This window comes from Carcharodon carcharias, chromosome 10, assembly GCF_017639515.1.
Source record: "Carcharodon carcharias isolate sCarCar2 chromosome 10, sCarCar2.pri, whole genome shotgun sequence".
In the NCBI taxonomy this organism is placed as follows: domain Eukaryota; kingdom Metazoa; phylum Chordata; class Chondrichthyes; order Lamniformes; family Lamnidae; genus Carcharodon; species Carcharodon carcharias.
Genome location: NC_054476.1, coordinates 57,353,533 through 57,372,990, shown reverse-complemented (window position 1 = coordinate 57,372,990; position 19,458 = coordinate 57,353,533). Strand labels below are relative to the sequence as shown.

Sequence of the window (19,458 nt, the reverse complement as noted above, 5' to 3'; positions counted from 1 at the left end):
GAGGACCCCCCACCTTAGCTCACGGACACAGAAATTAATCATCATGTCCCAGATGTTGCCTCAACTGAAATCAGCTAACTCAGCAAAGGATGGGAATTGAACTTGAAAGTTCAGACCTACACTGGGTAGCACCTTTACTCAGTGGTGCACCAGGCCCTCACATAGTTTATTTTAAACAACGCTTGTTTAAAATGCAGCAGTTACAGGGGTACTTAAGAATTTGAAACCTCGAGAAAAATAAGCTGTCATTACTTAATATTTTAAATGGAAATTACATGAATCTTTCAGACTTTAGGTTTCTTTAAATACAGGGTTAACAAATCTGCTTGGTTGTGAAGAATTATTATTTGTTTGACAGTCGTAACCTTGAGTTCATGCCATACAAGTCTCAATAGGAAAATGTGTGTGTGTGTGTGTGTGTGTGCATAATTTATTTCAGTGTTCCCTAAGCTCAGGCATTGTGCTGAGCATTTATAACCATTTGGCTGGTGAAAATTGTTTTCTGTCTGTCTTAGTAGTAGTATGAGGCACTTCAGTATGCAAAACAGTAAGCCCATACCTGGCAATGCTTGTTTCCATGCCTCATAAGCATTTTGTCTTTGTGTGACCTGGCCTTGTTCTTTAAGGTTAATATTACCACTCCCCTAAATAAACCATATAGTGCAGAACTAGAACAAGGGAGCCAAGAAACTCTTGTCTGCAGGACAGATGGTTTATTTTGTTTACCATTGCCAGTAGAGGGCTCGTGTTGAAATCATCTTCTTACCACCTGACATGCATATGCAAGTATTCATCACCCTGCCTGTTCAACTTATTTCCTCAGCCAATTGACCCAGTAAAAATAAACATGCTGGCAATATACAGCAAATCAATTTATATTTCAGAGATTTAGTTTTGATTTTGGTTAAATGGGTTTCTAAAATGCATGTAGACTCATTACCGTGTTAAGTTCCTGAGCTATCTGTACAATTTCTGTTTGTCCAATGCTGAGTGCACCCACTCAGCAGGACACAACGCACTTACCTAAGTCTAGCGTTCTTAAGCACAGGTTGATAGAGCTACTATATGCAGAGATAATGCTAATGTTTAACTAGCTGAAACCATGCAGTTTGCCAAAACAAAGCAGTGAAAAGTTTCCCACCGCCTGTCTAACTAGAACCACCTTACTGTTAGAGCACTGATGTGTCCAATCCCTGTCCCTGTTGTGCATAACACAGATTCCCAATTACTTGTGGGACAGGCTTAGTACGCACCTGCCTAAAGACATTCTTCCCATATCTTTTTCTGGCTTTTACACTGATTCATGCTCTTCTAATTACTGTCTATATACAAGAAGGATCCAGGACTGCCAGGCACTGAGAATGCAGCTGCAAAACGCATCTGTGCATGAGAGATGGCTTATTTTATCTACCATCACCTAATTTAAAGGCATAATTTGAAACCATTCTTCCACTACACAATGAGCTAGCACGTCATGCTTTATGTGGTGCTGCACTGAAGAAATCTGACGAATTACTGGCTCATCAGCCTACTCTCAATCATCAGCAAAGTAACGGAAGGTGGCATTGACGATGCTAACAACCTGCTCACCAATGCTCAGTTTCAGTTCCACCTGGACCACTCAGTCCCAGTGTTGTCTCTCGAATTTTATTCCACATGATGATCACCCATTGTGCGAAGAATTCCCTGATATCAGTCCTAAAATTACCTGTTATTAGTTTTAATTAATATCTCTAATTCTATTCCCGCAGAGTAATTTTAAATAATATTCTGAGTTAGCTTTGTCAAATGTTTAGTAATCATAAATTCTTCTATTAAATTACATCTCATGCATTGCCATTGCAGGTTGAAAAGCCAAAACTCACCAAACTTTCTCCAGAGCCCCATGATACTAAAAATCAGGCCATTAATTAAATTCAAAGTTTTGGGGATTCAGGATAAATCCTTGCAATGGAAAAGAAACTTGCTGAAGAATAGGAAACTGCAACATCAAAAAGTTCCTTCCCCATCCCTCTTAGCATTCCAGGATAAATACCATCTATTCTTGGGGATTCATTAGACTAGAGTACATGTAGCCTGGCTAGGACCTCCATCTCATCTATAGTGAAGTAATTGACTATGCTTAGGATATCTTTGTTTGGAGAATTTCTTGTTGCTCACGCCTTCCCCTGTGATTCTTTGAAAGAAGCAGTTGTTCGGAATATTTACTGTTTTACGTTCATGCTCAGTTTCAAGCCCGTGTGTATTTTTATAGAATGATAGAAAAGTTACAGCACAGAAAGAGGGCGTTCAGCCATCATGTCTGCTCTGGCCACTAAAGAGAAAGATAAGATACCAGCCACTCATTTTAATCCCACTTTCCAGCACCTGATTCGTAGCCTTGCAGGTTACAGCACCTCAGGTGCAAATCCAGGTAACTTTTGAATGTTTTGAGCATTTCAGCCTCAACCAGCAATTTAGGCAATGAATTCCAGACACCCGCCATCTGGGTGAAAACCTTTTTCCTCATATCCCCTCTAATTCTTCTACCAATCACCTGGGCAATAAATGCTGCTCTAGCCAGCGATGCTCACATCCTAAAGGTGAATTTTTAAACATGCCCCCTGGTAATTGGCCTCTCTGCTAGGGGAAACAGGCCTTGTCTGTCTACCTTACCTAGACCCCTTATACTTTTGTACACCTCAATTAGGTCACCCCTCAGCCTCCTCTATCCTAAGGAAAACAACCTTATCCTATCCAATATTTCCTCTTAGCTGCAATTTACAAGAAACATTCTTGTAAATCTCCTCTGTACTCTCTCCAGAGCAATTATGTCCTTCCTGTAATGTACTGACTAGAACTGGACACAAAATTTCAGCGGTGGCCTAACCAGCATTTTATACAGTTCCAGTATTACATCTCTGCTTTTCTACTTCATACCTCATCCAACAAAGGAAATCATTCCAAATGCTTTCTTTACTACCTTATCCACCCATTCTGCCACCTTCAGGGACCCTGTGGACATATACTCCAAGATCTCTCACTTTCTCAACCCCTCTCAATATCCTCCCATTTATTGAGTATTCCCTTGTTTTGTTTGCCCTCCTCAAATGCATTACCTCATACTTTTTCGCCCACTCAACCAAGCCATTGATATCATTCTGAAGACAACAGCTATCCTCTTTATTATCAACAACATGGCCAATATTTGTGTCATCCGCAAACTTCCTGATCATGTCACCCATATTTAAGTCCAAACCATTAATATATACAATGAGCAGCAAGGGCCCTAACACAGCCCCGTGGAACACCACTGGAAACTGCTTTCCATTTGCAAAAAACATCCATTAACCATTACCCTTTGTTTCCTGTCACTGAACCAATTTTGGATCCAACTCAGGGATCTCTATTTTCTGACCAGTCTGCCACATGGGACCTTGTCAAATGCCTTATTGAAATCTATGTAGACAACATGCACTGCACTAGCATCATCAAGCCTCCTTGTTACTTCTTCAAAAAATTTGATTAAGTTAATTAGACAAATCTTCCCTTAACAAAACCATGCTGACTATCCCTGATCACTCCATGTCTTTCTAAATGACAGTTATCCAGTCTCTCAGAATTGATTCAAATAATTTTCCCACCACTGAAGTCAGACTGACTGGCCTATATTTTTCTGGCATATCCTTCAGATCCTTGTTAAATAATGGTACAACGTTTGCAGACCTCTAATCCTCTGGTATTTCACCTGTATATAGTGAGCATTGGAAAATTATCCTTAGAGCACTCCTCCCTGGCTTCCTTCAACAGCCTGGGATACAATCCATCTGGTCCTGGTGATTTATCCACCTTCAAGGGTGCCAGTCCCTCCAGTACTTCCTCTCTCACTATGCTTATTGTATCTAATATTTCACACTCCTCCTCTTTAACTAGAATGTCTGTATCATTCCCCCTCCTTAGTGAAGACAGACAAAGTACTCATTGAGAGCCCTGCCCACATCTTCAGCATCAACGCACAAGTTACCATGGACATCTCTGATAGGCCGTACCCTTTCCTCTGTTATTCTCTTGTTCTTAATGTACTGGTAAAACATCTTTGGGTTTTCTTTGATTTTACCTGCCAACATTTTTTTAATATCCTCTCTTTGCTTTCCCAATTTCCTTTTTTACTTCGCCCTGTACATTCTATACTCCTCTAGGCTTTCTACAGTATTAAGCTTTTTGTCACTGTCATAAGCTCTCATTTTCTGCTTTATCTTACCATGTATGCTTTTGGATAACCACAGGGCTCTAGACTTGGTAGTGCCACCTTTTTTCTTTTTGGGTCATGTCTACACTATGCCTGTAGAATCTCGCTTTTGAATGCCTCCCACTGATTTGACACTGTTTTTCCTTCGAGGAGCTGTATCCAGTTCACTTTCGCCAGTTCATCTCTCAGCTTTGTAAAATTCATCTTCCCCCAATTTAAAACTTTTACTCTTGTTCTATCTTTGTTCTTTTCCATGATGATGCAAAATCTAACTCTATCATGGTCACTAACTCCAAAATGGTCATCCACTGCTACTTCATCCACTTGCCCACCCTCAATTCCGAAGACTAAATCTAGAATTGCACCCCCTCTCATTGGCTTGTTGTGTACTGGCTAAAAAAAGTTTTCCTGAATGCAATTCAAAAATGATGTGCCCTCTGTGCCCTTCACACTCTTTGTATCCCAACTGATATTAGGATAGTTGATGTCTCCAACTATTACTGCCCTATTGTTTTTGCACTCAGAAATTTGCCTACATATTTGTTCTTCTAACTCCCTTCCACTATTTGGAGGTCTATAGTACACTCCTAGTAGTGTGGTTGCCCCTTTTTTTTATTTCTGAGCTCAACCCATATAGCCTCATTTAATATAAAAGCAAAATACTGCAGATGCTGGAAATCTGAAGCAAAAAGTGACCTGCTCCACCACCCCCCTTAAACAGTATAAAGCTCATCACATTTTTACTTCTCTTTAGCTCTGAAGAAGGGTCATACGGACTTGAAACGTTAACTCTGTTTCTCTCTCCACAAATGCTGTTAGACCTGCTGAATTTTTCCAGCATTTCCTGTTTTTGGCCTCATTTAATGCTTCATTTAGTGTATCATCCCGCCTCACAACTGTAATCAGTTCTTGAGCCAATAATGCTACACCCCTACCTTTTTTATCCCCCCTCTCCATCCTGCCTGAAAACTCTAAATCCAGGGCTGTTGAGTCCCTCTTTAAGCAAAGTTTCCATGACAGCAATATTATCATGCTGCCATGTGACTATCTGTGCCCTCAGCTCATTGGCCATTGATGTTAATCACAGGCGGAATAGCTGGTTGTTGGAATGTCTCTCTACTCCTTAGATGATCCACATGTTTTTGAACAATTCAGTCTTCCACTTCCACTCGGAATAACCAGGGGCCAATTCAGATACAATTGTGCCAGGAACCCAACAAGATCCACTTCCAAAATTCCACATGAAAACTGTGTCTCCAATAGTGAATCTACTGATAAACCTTCCTTTTCAATTTGTTAAATTACCCTTCTCGGCTTCAGAGAGGGTTCTGGAGACATAGCCTTTCAGAACCATCTTCAATTATGTGCAGCAACACAGCTCCCACACTGTAAGGAAATGCATCACAGGTTAATGTTAATTCGTTTGATGGGTCATGATGTACCAGTAGACATGATGAATGTAATAGCTTCTTAACTTTTGCACAGGATTCTTCTTGCTGCAAATTCCATGACCAAAGATGATTCATTTTCAATAACATGTAATGGTGCTAACACTGTTGACAAGTTTGGCAAGAAGTGGCTATAATAATTGATCATGCCCAAAAAAGACTTGAGTTCAGTTATGCTGGACGGAGAGAGCACCTCTTTGATTGCCCTGACTTCTCCTCTACTAGATGCAACCCCATGAAATCCACCCAGTGACCCAGGTAAGTAACTTCTGGCACTTTGAATGTACATTTCTCTTTCTTTAATCATAAACCAGCTTCCAAAAATCTTCTTAAAACCCCTTCCATCCTCGGGATGGAATATTTATCTAATTTAGCAGCCTTGTCCATGGTCAATTTGTAGTCCCCAAGATGAGCTTGATGTCAGTGATGTAAATTCATACACATCCATTACTTGTAATGCGCATCAACGATCAATAAAAACATGGTACCTAAGAATGGATCTACATAATCAACATGTGGTCTAACTCAGCATTGACCAGGCCACACCCACAGATGCAGTGGAGCTGAAATGGGCAACTTTTGTTGTTGCTGACACTGGGGACAATGCTTGACCATGCTTTCAATATCACTGACAATGCCAGGTCACCAGACATAGCTTCGCACAAGCATATGTCCCACTCTACCATTACCACCAAGCCAGGGTGTGAGCCCTAGTTCAATGAAGAGTGCAGGAGGGCATGCCAGGAGCAGCACCGGGCACACCTAAAAATAAGGTGTCAACCTGGTGAAGCTATAACAAGGATTACCTGCATGTCAAACAGCATAAGCAGCAAGTGATAGACAGAGCTAAGCGATCCCACAACCAACAGATCAGATCTAAGCTCTGCAGTACTGCCACGCCCAATCATGAATGGTGGTGGACAATGAAACAACTCATTGGAGGAGGAGGCTCCACAAATATCCCCATCTTCAATGATGGAAGAGCCCAACACATCAGTGCAAAATATAAGGCTGAAGCATTCGCAACAATCTTCAGCCAGAAGTGCTGAGTGGATGATCCATCTCAGCCTGCTCTGGAGGTCCCCAGCACCACAGATGCCAGTCTTCAGCCAATTTGATTTATTCCATGTGATATGAAGAGATGGCTGAAGGCACTGGATACTGCAAAGACTATGGGACCTGACAATATTCCGGCAATAGTACTGAAGACTTGTGCTCCAGAACTTGCCACGCCCCTAGTCAAGCTGTTCCATTACAGCTACAACACTGGTATCTACCCGGCCATGTGGAAAATTGCCCAGGTATGTCCTGTACATGAAAAGCAGGACAAATCCAACCCAGCCAATTAGCACCCCATCAGTCTACTCTCAATCATCAGTAAAGTAATAGAAGGGGTCATCAACAGTGCTATCAAGCAGACTTGCTTAGCAATAAACTGCTCACTGATGCCCAGTTTGGGTTCCACCAGGGCCACTCAGCTTCTGACCTCATTACAGCCTTGGTTCAAACGTGGACAAAAGAACTGAACTCCTGAGGTGAGGTGAGAGTGACTGCCCTTGACATCAAGGCAGCGTTTAATCAAGTGGCATCAAGGAGCCCTAGCAAAACTGGAGTCAATGAGAATCATGGGGAAAACTCCCTGCTGGTTGGAGTCATACCCAGCACAAAGGAAAATGGTCGTGGCTGTTGAAGGTCAGTCATCTCTGCTCCAGGACATCACTGCAGGAGTTCATCAGCGTCATGTCCTCAGGCCCAGCTACCTTCAGCTGCTTCATCAATGACCTTCTTTCCGTCATAAGGTCAGAAGTGGGGATATTCGCTGATGATTGCACAATGTTCAGCACCATTCATGACTCCTCAGATACTGAAGCAGTCCATGTCCAAATGCAGCAAGACATGGATAATATCCAGGCTTGGGCTAACAAGTGGCAAGTAACATTTGTACCATTTAAGTGTCAGGCAAAGACCATCTCCACCAAGACAGAATTCAACAATCATTGATGTTCAATGGCATTACCACCACTGAATTGCCCACTATCAACATCCTAGGGATTTATATTGACCAGAAACAGAACTGGACTAGCCACATAAATACTGTGGCTACAAGAGCAGGTCAGAAGCTAGGAATCGTGCGATGAGTAACTCATCTCCTGACTCCCCAAAGCCTGTCTACCATCTACAAGGCACAAGTCAGGAGTGTGATGGAATACTCCCCATTTGCGTGGATGAGTGCAGCTCCCACAACACTGAAGAAGCTGGACACCGTCCAGGACAAAGCAGCCCACTTGATTGGCACCACATCCACAAACATTCACTCCCTCCACCACCGACGTACAGTCGCAGCAGTGTACCATCTACAAGATGCACTGCAGGAATTCACCAACGCTCCTTCAACAGTACCTTCCAAGCCCATGACCACTACCATCTTGAAGGACAAGGACAGCAGATAGATGTGAACACCACCACCTGGAAGTTCCCCTCCAAGTCACTCACCATCCTGATTGGAAATATATCGCTGTTCCTTCACTGTCGCTGGGTCAAAACCCTGGAACTCTCTTCCTAATAGCTCCGTGCGTGAACCTACACCACATGGACTCCAGTGGTTCAAGTAGGCAGCTCAGCACCATCTTCTCAAGGTCAACTGGGGATGGGCAATAAATGCTGGTCCATCCAGCGAAGACCACGCCCTAAGAATGGATTTTTTAAAAAGGCCCATCACATGTCATTGAGCGTGTCTCCGAAGTCGCAATGCTCAGTCAACTGGTTCAACTTCACTATATAAGTCGCTATGGACTCTCCCCGGGCTCTTACTCTGGAGTTAAACTTAAACCTCTGCATTATAAGTGATGGTTTCGGTTAAAAATGAGTCTTTACGAGGTCTATCAATTCGTTAAAAGATTTAGAATTGGGCACAGAGATAAAAACAAAAAACTGCGGATGCTGGAAATCCAAAACAAAAACAGAAATACCTGGAAAAACTCAGCAGGTCTGGCAGCATCGGCGGAGAAGAGCACAGTTGCCTACTGCCTATTAGGGGTCACATGATTGCTCTTGACGAATGAGCCCTAAGCGTGGGTAATCGAGGGGCGGAGCTTTCTGGTTGCAGGCCTGAATCAAGCATGTAGCTTCTGAAAGAGCTCTGTAATAAAGTTATCTGTTTTAAGTAGAAACCTATCCGGTAAAGGTCAACTGTGCTCTTCTCCGCTGATGCTGCCAGACCTGCTGAGTTTTTCCAGGTATTTCTGTTTTGTTTAGAATTGGGCATGTTCAGGGCCTTCAGACTGTGGATGAGGCTATGTCTTGCCACCACAGACACTCAAAAGGATAGCTTTCTGCTTCTCCTCTGCAGCAATTTCATTCGCCACAAAACAAAAGCCAAGGTGCTCTACATTCTGGCTCCAATCTTCCATGGACGTGTTATAAGGATTGATTGTGCCACAGAGTAGCATAACTGGTGAGTATACTTTTCTTTCTTAAGAACTGATGTACTTACATTCATGAGATGAGGTGCAGCGTCGGAGCTATATTACCTTTGTCGCCAAATGTAATGAATTTGATGTACCGGATAGGTTTCTAATTGAAACAGATAACTTTATCACAGAGCTCTTTCAGAAGCTACACGCTTGATTCAGGCCTGCGACCAGAAAGCTCCACCCCTCGATTACCCACACGTAGGGCTCATTCGTCAAGAACAATCATGTGACCCCTAATAGGCAGTAGGCAAAGCTATACCTTCCTGTATTTACATATATACCTTTTAACACAGCCAAATTCCTGTGCTGTACATGTTTTAACCTGTGCTTCTTCAGTCTTTCAGAGTCACTTGTGAATTTTCCATCTCCCATTCCCTACTCTGAATTTGTCCTCAGGTTCCCATTCCTCTGTCAATCTAGTTGAAACCGCCCTCCAAAAAACCTCCCCCTCCACTCCTCCCAACAGCACTAGCAAATCTCCCTGCGTGGATATTTATCCTGTTCAGGTGTAGACCATCTGGCTTTTGCAGATCCCACCTTCCCCAGAATGGTCCCAATCCCTCAGAAATCTGATGCCCTCCCTCTACATCAGCTTTCCAGCCGCACGTTTAATTGCTCTGTTCTCTTATTTCTATACTCGCTTACATGTGGGACTGGGAGTAATACTGAGATTACTGCTTTAGAGGTCCTGCTTTTTAATCTCCTTCGTAGCTCCCTGAAATCTGCTTTCAGGACCTCATCCCTTTCCCTACCTAATGGTATTCACTTATATGATTGCTGTCTTATTACTGTGATATAGAAATAATTTTTTACTGCGATGCTTAGGCTCAGCTGCCTTTTTTTGCAGATATCTTTGTTCTTATGATCACCCTCTGCACGTATTTCTTATCTTTATCCCAAAAAGGCCTTTACCTTTCTACCTGCAGGAATTGGATAGACCTTTTTCCCTTTAGTGTAACATTTAATTTGTTTGTTAATCCATTTAGTATCAAGTTTGTTTTCATTGAATTAATTCGTTTCTCAGTGTGTTTATCCTGCTGATACTTTACTGGCAATCAGTTTTCCACTGAAACATTGTGCAGACACTCGTTGGATGGACATAGAGAAAATAGAATCCTCACCTCTATATGATTGTCCTGCTCCTGTTAGAGAGACAGGCCCAGGTGTGTCCTTTTGGAAAAACTCTAGAATTCCTATATGGTAGAGGAGATCTGATAAAACAGGTCCTTCCACCTTTGCCCCTCTGAAGTAACTTGGGAGCTGGTGCACTCTTCAGGTGTTGTGATGAGGAAAATTGTTTCTTACATGACCCTGCTGACAGGAGGAAATTCAGCATTGATCACAAGACCATAAGACGTAGGAGCAGAAGTGGACCATTTGGCCCATTGAGTCTGATCCGCCATTCAATGAGATCATGGCTGATCTGATAACTCCACTTTCCTGCCTTTCCCCCATATCCCTTGATTCCCTCACTGATTAAAAATCTATCTGTCTCAGCCCTGAATATGCTTAATGTCCCAGCCTCTACAGCCTTCTGCGGTAAAGAATTCCACAGATTAATAACCCTCTGAGGGAAGAAATTCCTCCTCATCTCTGTTTTAAATGAGTGACCCTTAAGTCTGAGATTATGCCTTCTGGTCCTAGACTCTCCCACAAGGTGAAACAACCTCTCAGCATCTACCTGTCAAGGCCCCTAAGAATCGTATATGTTTCATTAAGGTCACCTCGCATCCTTCTGAACTCCAATGAGTACAGGTCCAAGCTGCTCAACCTCTCCTCATAAGAAAATCCCTCCATACCCAGGGTCAATTTAGTGAATCTTCTCTGGACTGCCTCGAATGCCAGTATACCTTTCCTTAGATAAGAGGACCAAAACTGTTCACAGCATTCTAGGTATGGTCTAACTAGTGCCTTGTACAGTTTTAGCAAGACTTCCCTATTTTTATATAAAATAAAGGCCAACATTCCATTTGCCTTCCCTATTACCTGCTGAACTTGTATGTTAGCTTTTTGGGATTCATGCACGAGGACTCCCAAATCCCTCTTTGCTGTAGCTTTCTGCAGTCTTTCTCCATTTAAATAATATTCAACTTCTCTATTCTTCCTGCCAAAATGCATAACCTCACATTGTCCTACATTATATTCCATCTTCCAAGTTTTTGCCCACTCACTTAACCTGTCTATATCCTTCTATAGACTCTTTGTGTCATCCTCACCACTTGCCTTCCCAACTATTTTTGTGTCATCCGCAAACTTGGCAATAGGATATTCATCTCCCTCATCTAAGTCATTAATATATATTGTAAATAATTGAGGCCCCAGCACTGATCCCTGTGGCACTCCACTAGTTACAGGTTGCCATCCTGAAAATGTCTCCCTCATTCCAACTCTCTGTCTTCTATTAGTTAGCCAATCCTCTATCTATGCTAATATACTACCCCTAACATCATGGGCTCTTATAAAGTAGCCTTATGTGCAGTACCTTATCGAACGCCTTTTGGAAATCCAAATATACTACATGTAATGGTTCGCCTTTATCTATCCTGCTTCTTACCCCCTCAAAGAATTCTAATAAATTTGTCAGGCATGATTTCCCCTTCATAAAGCCATGCTGACTCTGCTTGATGATATGATGCATTTCTAAATGCTCTGCTATTACATCCTTTATAATAGACTCTAAAGTTTTCCCAATAACGGATGTTAAGCTAACTGGCCTATAGTTAACTGTTTCTTGTCTCCCTCCCTTTTTGAATAAAGGTGTTACATTGACAGTTTTCCAATCCTCTGGCACTTTTCCAGAATCTATGGATTCTGTCCATCCACTATCTCTGTAGCTACTTCCTTTAATATCTTATGGTGCAACCCATCAGGTCCAGGGGATTTATTGTCCCTTAGACCCATTAGTTTCCCTGGTACTTTTTCTCTAGTGAAAGTTATTGTATTTATTTCCTCCAACCCTTTTGCCCTATGATTATTTAATATTTTTGGAATGCTATTAGTGTCTTCTACCGTGAAGACTAATGCAAAGTATTTATTCAACTCCTCTGCCATTTCCTGGTTCCCCATTATTATTTCCCCAGCCTCATTCTCTAAGAGGCCTATGTTCACTTTGGTCTCTCTCTTCCTTTTTATATATTTAAAGAAGCTCTTACTGTCTGTTTTTATATTACTTGCTAGTTTACCCTCAAAATTTATTTTCTCCCTCTTTATTTTTTTTTTGGTAATCTTTTGTTGGCTTTTAAAATTTTCCCAATCCTCTGGCTTACCACTAATCTTTGCCACACTGTATGTCTTTTCTTTCAATTTGATACTATCCTTAACTTGCTTGCTTAACCATGCTTGGTTTATCCCCTTCCTCGAATCCTTCTTTCTCACTGGGATATATCTTTGTTGGGAATCGAACTATTTTCTTAAAGTCTGCCATTGTTCATCAACTGTCTTTTCTGCTAAACTGCTTTCCCAGTCCATTCCATTCAACTCTGCCCTCATTTCTTTATAATTATCCTTATTTAAGTTTAGCACAGTTGCTTCTGACCCAAGTTTCTCACTCTCAATCTGAATTCTAAATTCCACCATGTTATAGTCACTGTTTCCTCAGGGATCTTTTACTCTGAGATCGTTTATTAAACCTGCCTCATTACACATTACCAGATCCAAAATAGCCTGATCCCTGGTTGGATCCGCAACATATTGTTCTATCACTCTATGAATTCTTGCTCATGGCTACCTCCGCCGGTTTGATTTTCCCAATCTACATGAAGATTAAAGTTACCCATGATTAATGTATTGCCTTTTTTACATGCCCTCATTATCTTCTAATTTATTCCCTGTCCTACAGTATGGCTACTGTTAGGGGGTCTGTAGACTACTCCCACCAGTGGCTTCTTCCCCTTGTTATTTCTTACCTCTACCCATATGGATTCTACATCTTCTGATCCAAGATCATTTCTTGCTATTGTACTTATTCCATCTCATACTAAAAAAGCTACCCCACTACCCTTTCTTCCCTGTCTGTCTTTTCGAAAAGTCACATACCCCTGAGTATTTAGTTCCCAGCCTTGATCTTCTTGTAACCATGTCTCCGTAATGGCTATAAGATCATACCCATTAACCTCTGTGCCATTAATTTATTTATTTTATTCCAAATACTATGTACATTTAAATAAAGAGCCATTAATTTTCTGTTTTTACAATTTTTCCCCCTTTGACCCTAATTGCTGCTTTTTTTATGTTTGTACACTTTGTCCCTTCCTGTTACACTGGGTATCATTACCTAAACAGCTGCCCTGCAATGCTGCCATATCCTTTTGCTTTGTTAGCCTTCTGGTGAGTGGGCAAATGCATGACAGATGCAGTATAATGTGGATAAATTTGAGGTTATCCACTTTGGCGGCAAAAACAGGAAGGCAGATTATTATGAGTGGCTATAAATTGAGAGAGGGGAATGTGCAACGAGACCTGGGTGTCCTTGTACACCAGTTGCTGAGGGTAAGCATGCAGGTGCTGCAGGTGGTGAAGAAGGCAAATGGTATGTTGGCCTTCATAGCCAGAGGATTTGAGTACAGGAGCAGGGATTTCTTGCTGGAATTACACAGGGCCTTGGTAAGACCGCACCTGGAATATTGTGTGCAGTTTTGGTCTCCTTATCTGAGGAAGGATGTTCTTGCTATAGAGGGAGTGCAGTGAAGGTCTACCAGACTGATTCCTGGGATGGCGGGTCTGACATATAATGCGAGATTGAGTCGGTTAGGATTATATTCGTTGGAGTTCAGAATAATGAGGGGGGATCTCATAGGAACTTATAAAATTCTAACAGGACCAGACAGGGTATTTGCAGAAAGGATGTTCCCGAAGGTGGGGGAGTCCGGAACTAGGGGTCACAGTCTGAAGGCACGGGGTAGACCATTTAGGACTGAGATGAGGAGAAATTTCTTCACCCAGAGAGTGGTGAGCCTGTGGAATTCGCTACCACAGAAAGTAGTTGAGGCCAAAACATTGTATGGTTTCAAGAAGAAGTTAGATATAGCTCTTGGTGGGAAAGGGATCAAAGGATATGGGGAGAAAGTGCGAGCAGGCCAATGAGTTGGATGATCAGCCATGATCATAATGAATGGCGGAGCAGGCTCGAAGGGCTGAATGGCCTACTCCTGTTCTTATTTTCTATGTGTGTTTCTATGTATCCCTTCTCCAGAACCCTCGCCCCGCGCCACCCCCCCATTTAGTTTATAGCCCTCTCTACAGCCCTAGTTAGTCGATTCACCAGGACACTGGTCCCAGCACAGCTCAAGTGAAGCCTGTCCCACCAGAACAGCTCCCTACTACCCCAGTACTGATGCCATTGCCCCATGAACTGAAACCCATTCATCCCACATCAATCTTTAGGCCCCGCATTTAACTCCTTGACTTTATTTACCCTATGCCAGTTTGCCCTGGCTCAGGTAGTAACCTTGAGATTACTACCTAGGAGGTTCTGCTTTTTAATTTAGCTCCTAACTGTTCAAATTCTTTCAGCGGAAACTCCTTTCTAGTCCTATCAATATCATTGGAACCAACATGGACGATGGCAACTGGATCCCTCCCCTCCTTCTCCAAGTTCCTTCCCAGCCCTGAAGAGATGTCCTTAACCCTGGCACCAGCAGGCAACACAGCCTTCAGGGCTCATGCTCATAACCGCAGAGAACAGTATCTATATCCCTAATTATACTGTCCGCTACCACTACTACCTTCCTATTTCCTCCCACCACTTGAATGGCTCCCTGCACCGCAGTCTATCCTTTCGATCATTTATGTGGACATAAAGGAAAAGAGAAAGTGATGAGGATGAGGCAAGCTCTCCAAACTCATGGCTAATTTCATCCTTCGCTTTTCATTCACTATCTCCTTATTCACTTCCTCATTCCCTCTCAAAATGCATGACAGCAATGTAACAAAATACGCCTGATCAGCTAAAATTGATTCAAAAGCTATCTTACTGATATAGTCTACCTTATATTAATCTACAGCTCAAGATGACCAATAGAAGATTGTGGTAAAACTCAATGAGCCAGCTTAGTCAAGCATCTCAGAGCGTTCCTATATCATCCACTCTTATATTGGCAAGCAGCAACACAGATGCACCCCACTGGGTGTAACGAGGTGAATAATCAATTACTGAGCACTTACTGAGGCTTGTTTCTTGATTGGAGAGAAGCAAGTGCATGCACAATTGGCGATAGCACTGTCAGAAAGCCAGCTTGAGTGGCCTTTCAACTTGAACCAGGAATTCAGACTTCACAGGAGATTTGGCAGAAATGTCCAACAGTTGCTTGGAAAGACCCAATAGTTTAAAACTCCAAAGAAATTGTTGTCTTGCCCCAGGCTCAGCTATTTTGTCTTATTGGATTGCTCTCTAGGTTTCTGCATAAATGCACACACTTCTGTGACCAAATGCTTTATGAACCATCATCTTCATAACATGTCAAGTTCAATTGTCTGGCCTTGGTGAAAAAGGGCATTTCAAAAGCAGATTCAAGAAGAGTGCCTCAGTTACAAGGGTACCTATCAAACATGATCTTCTTTCTCCTAGAGTGATGCTATGGTGGATGGCCATATAGTTAGAATAGGAAAAAATATTTCCAGGCAAACAGACCAAGCTACTAGGGGCAGTGCAGGCATTAGAAGGTATTATGTCTCTAATTTCCCTTGTGGCAGAACAGCTAAACAGCAAATGAATAGAACACAACTTGCCAGCCAGTGGAACACAAATACCAAGTACTGACAGTAAATGCTAATGAATGTGTACAAGCACAAACAGGAATGCATGGGCTTCCTTTTCAATTTTATGTGAGTGCTGTTCTGGCACTCTAGTTAAATTCTAAACCTAACTCTAATTTAAAATTTTTTGTAGGCTTTATAAGTGCAGTGCATACAAATGCAGAGAATCCAAGTTCTACCTGAAAGGACACTTTATCAAGCCTAAGGCAGAAAAGTTCTATGGGTACCATGGAGTGCATTATTTGGCCCTACATTTACATACACACTGGTCAGTACTAAGTATAGTGGTGCAGTTAGCAGTATTGCATTCTTACAATAGTGACAAGACTGAAAAATGAATTATAATACAGTTAAAGTCCTTTAGGCACTGATTTGGACACACTCCACAGGGTACTAAGAGTTATTGCAGTTGAAATTGACTACATTCATGATTATAATGACTATGACTATCAATCCCGGTATAAGAAAATACAAGTGTTAGAGGGGATCTAACTAAATTTTCAAGATTATGAAGGGAATTTACAAAATTGATCCAGGAAAACTGTTTACAAACCAGAGAACACTAGCTACAAATTAGGAAGTTAGTGTAAGTAGGGAAATAAGGCAATAGTTGTGAGTTAAGTTACCATGGAAACTAATCAAAGTGGACAGCCTATATTGGTACTAAGGGCAATTAGTTTTTTTTAAAAAGAGAAAGAACTAAGGTCTTCCCCAATGGCTCAGCTGATCATATGGTAAGCATTTAGCTATACAAGTTAAGATGTCTCAAACTCAATCCTTTAATTATTTATTTACATACAATTTACACACAATACAAATGATGATGATCACAGCATTTATAACAATTGCAAGATTCAAATACATCAGTACATTTGGATTCTTATTATATGTTTATATGGGAGGGGGAGTTAGTAAGCATTTGCTTGAATGTTGACTCCCCTCAAGGGAGAGAAAGGGAGAAAGAAGCCAGAAAGCTGAACCCTCATGTTGTACACTGAGATAATTACATTTACAATGGAAAAGTGTTGATTCAAAAAGGAGAAAAAATGAATGGTATAAGAGACCATTGGTCAATATTTGCTACCATATTATCACTAAAAATATCTACCAAAACTTTTTCACTTCAGAGTTGAACAATAGTTTTGTCAAGCAGGTTTGCATGTCCAGGGGTCTTAAATTCCACACATTTGGACCAGTGTGTCTTATTGATTAAAAGACTAAAGGAGTTTTTGAATTGATCGGATGTACTTTACAGGAATTTCTGGTAGGGATAATTGTGAAGGCAGAAGTTAATTGAAACATTTTGTCAAACATAGCCTATTCCTGCACAAAGCTGTATAGCTTTCTTCTGTAATAAAAGAATAGGATGGGTTTTTGATTTGTGGTATGGCCACAAATTGGGTGGAATTTAGTGTATGAGACAGAGGGTCCTCCCCACCACTTGGAGAACCGGTGGGAGCACCTTTTCGCTTCATCGGGAGGTGCGATGCTATTTAAGTGTACTTACCTGTGTAGCATCGGGTCCCCCACTTGATCAAGGCTCCAGTCAGGCAGAAATCCTGTGATTGCAGCGGTGGCCATTGCCAGTAATACTCGGAGGCCTTCACCAGGGATTGATGCTGGATCCTTGGTGACATGTAAATGGGGCAGGATGAGAATTGTGGAGAAGAGGTTGCTAGCAATGGAGGGGGAGCAGGGGGTCATGTGCAAAGGCAGGGGGTGACTTTCCCGATGCCAGGTCCCTCAAACGGACACTGAGTGCCTGCCAATGAGAGAGCCCCGCTACGAGGCTGCAAGCAAACCCGACAGGGAGAGACAATTCACTCCCATTAAACCCCTGAGCAACCATTAAATCCTGGTGGGCTCAGGGATAATAGGATTCAAGTGGCTCATTAATGAGTTTAATTGATATCCTATTGCCACTTTGGGCCCTTCCCGCCCTCCATTAAATGTGGGACAGTTTTCCCGCCACCGGCAATTGGACATAGCTATTCTCACCTGATTCTCCTGGCCCACCTGCCATGAAGCCCATTCTGGTGAGCCCCTTCAATTCTGCACATGTTACAGTAGGTTATATGCAGCAAAACTTTGAATAATGTACAGTAAATAATGTTTGAACTAGCAAATGATGTTTCAATTTACACAATATTTCTATGCAAGGAGAGACATTTTTGCCTGCTTTTACTATTTGTTCATTCCAATTTAAAAATATGTCAATCGCAACACCTAGGAATTTTTACTCTTCCTTTCCTCAACATCTACTCCATCTATCTTATTTCTAAAATTAGGATAATTCAATAGTGATTTTTTTTAGATTTAAAGTGATTAAAATTTGTCTTTTGTAAATTTAGGAATAGCCTGTTACTTTGAAACTATGTGGATAATTTTGGAAGTTCACAATTTAAAATGAAGAAAAATCTAATCTATGCTGAGTTAGTTGTTCTCAGCTGGGAAGGTTACGTGGTTCACCTCTGCACTCCTAGGCTAAGGAGGTGTAAATCAGTGAGGGCTCCTGACCCTGACTGTTGCTCGGAATGTGTAGTTGTTGAATATAGATATATTAGTAATCAGAAATAATGCCCTCTGCAATCAAAAAATTAACTCATGTTCATTCCCTAGGCTCATGGATGAAGACCAGACACTTGGGAATGAAGTGAGCTGGATGCTAACAAGAAGCCAAAGGTGCCAATTTTAGTCTTTGTGGAAGTTCATAAATGGATTCAGTAATGGATCATAAAAATATGTGGAGATTTACAACTTCCTTTTGGAATTCAACTTTATTTGGTTTACTTGGATGAAGGACACTGCTCCAGAAACAATGAAACTGAAAAGCCATCAAGCTATATTTCCCCAAAATGAGGTTTATCTACTTTATGCCACCCGGGTGTTTCCACTTTGATGTGCTTAATGTGTTCTATGATCCAATCTATGGTTTCTTTATGACCCACAATTGGCTTATTCCAATGTGTCCATGGAAGGATCTCGACAGGGAGGTAGTTCTCAACTTCATGATAATGGTTCAGCCACTGCAATGTCTGTGGAATTGCTGAAGGCTCCACATTTGGGTTTTTTTCTAGACAGGATGGACTCCTTCATATTAGCTGTCAAAGGTCCTAGACATAACCCTCAAATGCTGCAGCAATCATTTATGTTCAGAAAGCTTCCTTCTTTTAAAAGCAGGGCCCCTGAGGTCTGCATCAATATTCTCATCAGCTGAGAATGTACACAATCTGCAGACAGCTGGATCCTGTACTTTTTGTGCCACCACCTCCTGTTCTTTCTCACTTGTACTCTGAGTATCACCCGGTGCATTCTTCTCAAAGTCACTGCCAAAACCCTGTGGAGTGGATGTTAGTGTGAGCTATGGTGCCTATTCTGGTGTGCTTTGCTTCCATTAGCTCCCTGGCCCTCAACTCTGCTCCATTCGGAAAAGCTAGAGGAGAAGGGAACATGAGAGAGGATACTTCCTTGCTGACAATTTCGTCTGACATTGCTTTTTGCAGAATAACTGATGAAGAATTGTGTGCTTTGATTCCAGCGAGTAAGTGAATAAAAT

At 41.8% G+C, this 19,458-nt stretch overlaps 1 long non-coding RNA gene across 1 annotated transcript in view; it reads left to right on the top strand.

Annotated features, from left to right (window-relative positions):
* Positions 1-19,458, top strand: part of LOC121283640 — a 22,262-nt gene extending 2,804 nt beyond the window's left edge. Inside the window, exons 2-3 of the long non-coding RNA XR_005944301.1 lie at positions 9,026-9,130; positions 18,522-19,458. This is a non-coding gene — a long non-coding RNA (uncharacterized LOC121283640). The remainder of the gene's footprint in view (positions 1-9,025; positions 9,131-18,521) is intronic.